This window comes from Arachis hypogaea, chromosome 1, assembly GCF_003086295.3.
Source record: "Arachis hypogaea cultivar Tifrunner chromosome 1, arahy.Tifrunner.gnm2.J5K5, whole genome shotgun sequence".
Taxonomy (NCBI): Eukaryota; Viridiplantae; Streptophyta; class Magnoliopsida; order Fabales; family Fabaceae; genus Arachis; species Arachis hypogaea.
This window is the reverse complement of record NC_092036.1, coordinates 63,007,697-63,013,432: the sequence shown is the minus strand read 5'-3', so window position 1 is coordinate 63,013,432 and position 5,736 is coordinate 63,007,697. Positions and strand designations below refer to the sequence as shown.

The window sequence follows — 5,736 nt, the reverse complement described above, 5'->3', positions numbered from 1 at the left end:
GATTGATTCTCATCAATTTAGCTCTTGAATGTAATGTCCTGCTGAAGCTTGGCTAGCCATGTCTAATCTTTTTAGACTATAGCTTTAGACTAACATTGCATGATACCTGGAATTCTTATTAAAAGTTTTGATCCTCTTTATTTTCTTCTTCCACATAATTTTTGAAAAAACCAAAAAAATTACAAATCGTAAAAACCAAAAATATTTTATGTTTCTTGTTTGAGTCTAGTGTCTCATTTTAAGTTTGGTGTCAATTGCATGTTTCTGTTCTTCTTGCATTTTTTGAATTCATGCATGTGTCTTCATTAATCTTCAAGTTGTTGTTGATGATTTCCTTGCTCTGATCTTTAAATTCTCTTGTCGTGAGTGTTTTGTTGTTTCTCATATGCATTCTCAATTTGTTAGTGTCAATAGTATACAAACTTCTAAGTTTGTTGTCTTGCATGCATTGTCTACTTGATCTTAGTTGCATTTTGATTATTCCTCATTATTAAAAATCCAAAAAATTTTAATTTGTGTCTTTTCAAGTCAATAATATAGAGAATTGAAGATTCAGAACATTCAGCAGAGGAATTACACAGAAAAAGCTGGGCGTTCAAAACGCCCAGTGAAGAAGGAAAACTGGCGTTTAAACGCCAGCCAGGATACCTGGCTGGGCGTTTAACGCCCAAAAAGGTAGAGTTTTGGGTGTTAAACGCCAGAATGGAAACCATTCTGGGTGTTTAACGCCAGGATGGCACAAGAGGGAAGATTCTGTTTTTAATTCAAATTTTTTTCAAGTTTTCATAATTTTTCAAAATCAAATCTTTTTCAAAGCATATCTTTTCAATCATATATTTTCAAAATCAATTTTTTTCCATTTTCAAAAATACTTGCTAACAATTAATGATTTGATTCAACATTTCAAGTATGTTGCCTTTTCTGTTGAGAAAGGTTTAATGTTTGAATCATATCTTTTCTTGTTAGCCAAGTCATTAATTTTAAAAATCAAATCTTTTTAAATTGTTTTTCAATCATATCTTTTTAAAACCATAACTTTTCAATCATATCTTCTTAATCACATCTTTTTCAAAAATAGTTTTCAAATCATATCTTTTTTATTTCTAATTTCAAAATCTTTTTCAAATTTCACTTAATTTCTTTCCCAATCTTAGTTTTTGAAAATCAATTACCATTTTTCAAAATTTCTTTTAATTAATTCACGTTAATTTTCGAAAATTTCTTTCCCTCTTCTCACATCCTTCTATTTATGGACTAACACTCCTCCTCAATGCACAATTCGAACTCTATCCCTCTTGATAAGTTCGAATTCTTCTACCTCCTCCTTCTATTCTTCTTTTCCTCTGACACCTCAAGGAATCTCTATACTGTGACATAGAGGATTCCATATTTTCTTGTTCTCTTCTCTTTCATATGAGCAGGAGCAAAGACAAAGGCATTCTTGTTGAAGCTGACCCTGAACCTGAAAGGACCTTGAAGCGAAAGCTAAGAGATGCTAAAGCACAATTCTCTGTAGAGGACCTAACAGAGATCTTCAAAGAAGAAGACATGGCAGCCGAAAACAACAACAATGCAAATAATGCAAGGAAGGTGCTGGGTGACTTTACTGCACCTACTCCTGACTTCTATGGGAGAAGCATCTCTATCCCTGTCATTGAGCAAACAACTTTGAGCTTAAGCCTCAATTAGTTTCTCTAATGCAACAGAATTGCAAGTTCCATGGACTTCCATTGGAAGATCCTCATCAGTTTTTAGCTGAATTCTTGCAAATCTGTGACACTGTCAAGACCAATGGGGTTGATCCTGAGGTCTACAGACTTATGCTATTCTCTTTTGCTGTAAGAGACAGAGCTAGGATATGGTTGGACTCACAACCTAAAGAAAGCCTGAACTCTTGGGAAAAGTTAGTCAATGCCTTCTTGGCAAAGTTTTTTCCTCCTCAAAAATTGAGTAAGCTTAGAGTGGAAGTCCAAACCTTCAGACAGAAGGAAGGTGAATCCCTCTATGAAGCTTGGGAAAGATACAAACAATTGATCAGAAAGTGTCCTTCTGACATGCTTTCTGAATGGAGCATCGTAGGTATCTTCTATGAAGGTCTGTCTGAACTGTCCAAGATGTCATTGGACAGCTCTGCTGGAGGATCTCTTCATCTGAAAAAGATGCCTGCAGAAGCTCAAGAACTCATTGAAATGGTTGCAAATAACCAATTCATGTACACTTCTAAAAGGAATCCTGTGAACAATGGGACGAATCAGAAGAAAGGAGTTATTGAGATTGATACTCTGAATGCCATATTGGCTCAGAACAAAATATTGACTCAGCAAGTCAATATGATTTCTCAAAGTCTGTCTGGAATGCAAGCTGCACCAGGCAGTACTAAGGACGCTTCATCTGAAGAAGAAGCTTATGATCCTGAGAACCCATCAATAGAAGAGGTGAATTACATGGGACAACCCTATGAAAACACCTATAATCCTTCATGGAGAAATCATCCAAATCTCTCATGGAAGGATCAACAAAGACCTCAACAAGGTTTCAACAACAATAATGGTGGAAGAAACAGGTTTGGCAATGGCAAGCCTTTTCCATCATCTTCTCAGCAACAGACAGAGAATTCTAAGCAGAGCCACTCTGACTTAGCAACCACGGTCTCTGATCTAATCAAAACTACTTCATGACTGAAACAAGGTCCTCCATTAGAAACTTGGAGGCACAAGTGGGTCAGCTAAGTAAGAAAGTTACTGAACTCCCTCCTAATACTCTTCCAAGCAATACAGAAGAAAATCCAAAAGGAGAGTGTAAGGCCATCAACATGGCCGAATTTGGAGAGGAGAAAGAGACAGTGAGCGCCACTGAGGAAGACCTCAATGGACGTCCACTGGCCTCCAATGAGTTCCCTAATGAGGAACCATGGGAATCTGAGGCTCGCACTGAGACCGTAGAGGTTCCATTGGATTTACTTCTGCCATTCATGAGCTCTTATGAGTATTCTTCCTCTGAAGAGGACAAAGATGTCACTGAAGAGCAAGTTGCTAAGTACCTTAGAGCAATCATGAAGCTAAATGACAAGTTATTTGGTAATGAGACTTGGGAGGATGAACCTCCTTTGCTCACCAAAGAACTGGATGACTTGACTAGGCAGAGATTACCTCAAAAGAGACAAGATCCTGGGAAGTTCTCAATACCTTGTACCATAGGCACCATGACCTTTAAGAAGGCTCTGTGTGACCTAGGGTCAAGCATAAACCTCATGCATCTCTCTGTAATGGAGAAGCTATGGATCTTTGAGGTGCAAGCTGCAAGAATCTCAGTAGAGATGGCAGACAATTCAAGAAAACAGGCTTATGGACTTGTAGAGGATGTTCTGGTAAAGATTGAAGACCATTACATCCCTGCTAATTTCATAGTCCTAGAGACTGGGAAGTGCATGGATGAATCCATCATCCTTGGCAGACCCTTCCTAGCCACAACAAAGGATGTGATTGATGTTGACAGAGGAGAATTGATCATTCAAGTGAATGAAGAATCCTTTATGTTTAAAGCTCAAGGATATCCCTCTGTAACCATGGAGAGGAAGCATGAAGAGCTTCTCTCAAAACAGAGTCAAACAGAGCCCCCACAGTCAAACTCTAAGTTTGGTGTTGGGAAGCCACAACCAAATTCTAAGTTTGGTATTGAACCCCCACATTCAAACTCTAAGTTTGGTGTTGGGAGGTTCCAACATGGCTCTGAGTATCTGTAAGGCTCCATGAGAGCCCACTGTCAAGCTACTGACATTAAAGAAGCACTTGTTGGGAGGCAACGCAATGTTATATTTATCTATTTTCCTTTTGTTATTTTATGTTTTCTATAGGTTGATGATCATGGGAAGTCACAAAATCAATTGAAAAAGCAAAAACAGAATGAAAAACAGAAAGGAAAATAGCACACCCTAGAGGAAAATTTGCTAGCGTTTAAACGCCAGTGAAGATAGCAAAATGGGCGTTTAACGCCCAGTCTGGCACCACGCTGGGCATTTAACGCCAGAAAGGGGCACCAGACTGGCGTTTAACGCCAGGAATGGGCAAGAAGCTGGAGTTAAACACCAGAAATGGGCACCAGCCCGGCGTTTAACGCCAGGATTGGCAGAAGGAGTATTTTTGCTTGCCACTTGGTGCAGGGATGAATTATCCTTGACACCTCAGGATCTGTGGACCCCACAGGATCCCCACCTACCCCACCACTCTCTCTCTTCTTCACCCATTCACCAATCACCTCAACACCTTTTTCCCAAAAACCCCTCACCTATCAAATCCCACCATTCTCTTCACCACTCACATCCATCCTTCATAAAACCCCACCTACCTCACCATTCAAATTCAAACCACTTTCCCTCCCAAACCCACCCATATTGGCCGAACCCTACCCCTCTCTCCACCCCTATATAAACCTATCTTCACTCCTTCATTTTCACACAACCTACACACTACTTCTCCCCCTTGGCCGAAAAATAAAGCCACATCCATCTCCTCTATTTCTTCTTCTTCTACTCTCTTCTTTCTTCTTTTGCTTGAGGACGAGCAAACCTTCTAAGTTTGGTGTGGTAAAAGCATTGCTTTTTGTTTTTCCATAACCATTTATGGCATCTAAGGCCAAAGAAACCTCTAGAAAGAGGAAAGGGAAGGCAAAAGCTTCCACCTCCGAGTCATAGGAGATGGAGAGATTTATCTCAAGGATGCATCAAGACCACTTCCATGAAGTTGTGGCCATGAAGAAGGTAACCCCCGAGGTCCCTTTCAAACTCAAAAAGAGTGAATATCCAGAGATCCGACATGAGATCCGAAAAAGAGGTTGGGAAGTTCTTACCAACCCCATTCAACAAGTCGGAATCTTAATGGTTCAAGAGTTCTATGCCAATGCATGGATCACCAAGAACAATGATCAAAGTGTGAACCCAGACCCAAAGAATTGGCTTACAATGGTTCGGAGGAAATGCTTAGATTTTAGTCCGAAAAATATAAGGTTGGCATTCAACTTGCCCATGATGCAAGGAGATGAACACCCTTACACTAGAAGGGTCAACTTTGATCAAAGGTTGGACCAAGTCCTCATAGACATTTGTGAAGAGGGCGCTCAATGAAAGAGAGATTCAAGAGGGAAGCCGGTTCAACTGAGAAGGCATAACCTCAAGCCCGTGGCTAGGGGATGGTTGGAGTTTATCCAATGCTCAATCATTCCCACTAGCAACCAGTCCGAAGTTACTATAGACCGGGCTATCATGATTCATAGCATCATGATTGGAGTGGAAGTAGAAGTTCATGAGCTTATATCCCAAGAACTTTATAAGGTGGCGGACAAGTCCTCTTCCTTGGCAAGGTTAGCCTTCCCTCATCTCATTTGTCACCTCTGTAATTCAGTTGGAGTTAACATAGAGGGAGACATCCTCATTGATGAGGACAAGCCCATCACTAAGAAAAGGATGGAGCAAACAAGAGATCCCACTCATCATGAAATCCCTGAGATGCCTCAAGGGATGCACTTTCCTCCACAAAACTATTGGGAGCAAATCAACACCTCCCTAGGAGAATTGAGTTCCAACATGGGACAACTAAGGGTGGAGCATCAAGAACATTCCATCCTCCTCCATGAAATTAAAGAAGATCAAAGAATCATGAGAGAGGAGCAACAAAGGCAAGGAAGAGACATTGAGGAGCTCAAGCACTCCATAAGATCTTCAAGAGGAAGAACAAGCCGCCA

At 40.3% G+C, this 5,736-nt stretch overlaps 1 non-coding gene across 1 annotated transcript; it reads right to left on the bottom strand.

Annotated features, from left to right (window-relative positions):
* Positions 1-1,952: 1,952 nt before the first annotated feature.
* LOC112711667 (small nucleolar RNA R71) lies at positions 1,953-2,060 on the bottom strand. The gene has a single exon (XR_003157569.1). It is a non-coding gene; the product is annotated as a small nucleolar RNA R71 (small nucleolar RNA).
* Positions 2,061-5,736: the final 3,676 nt, after the last annotated feature.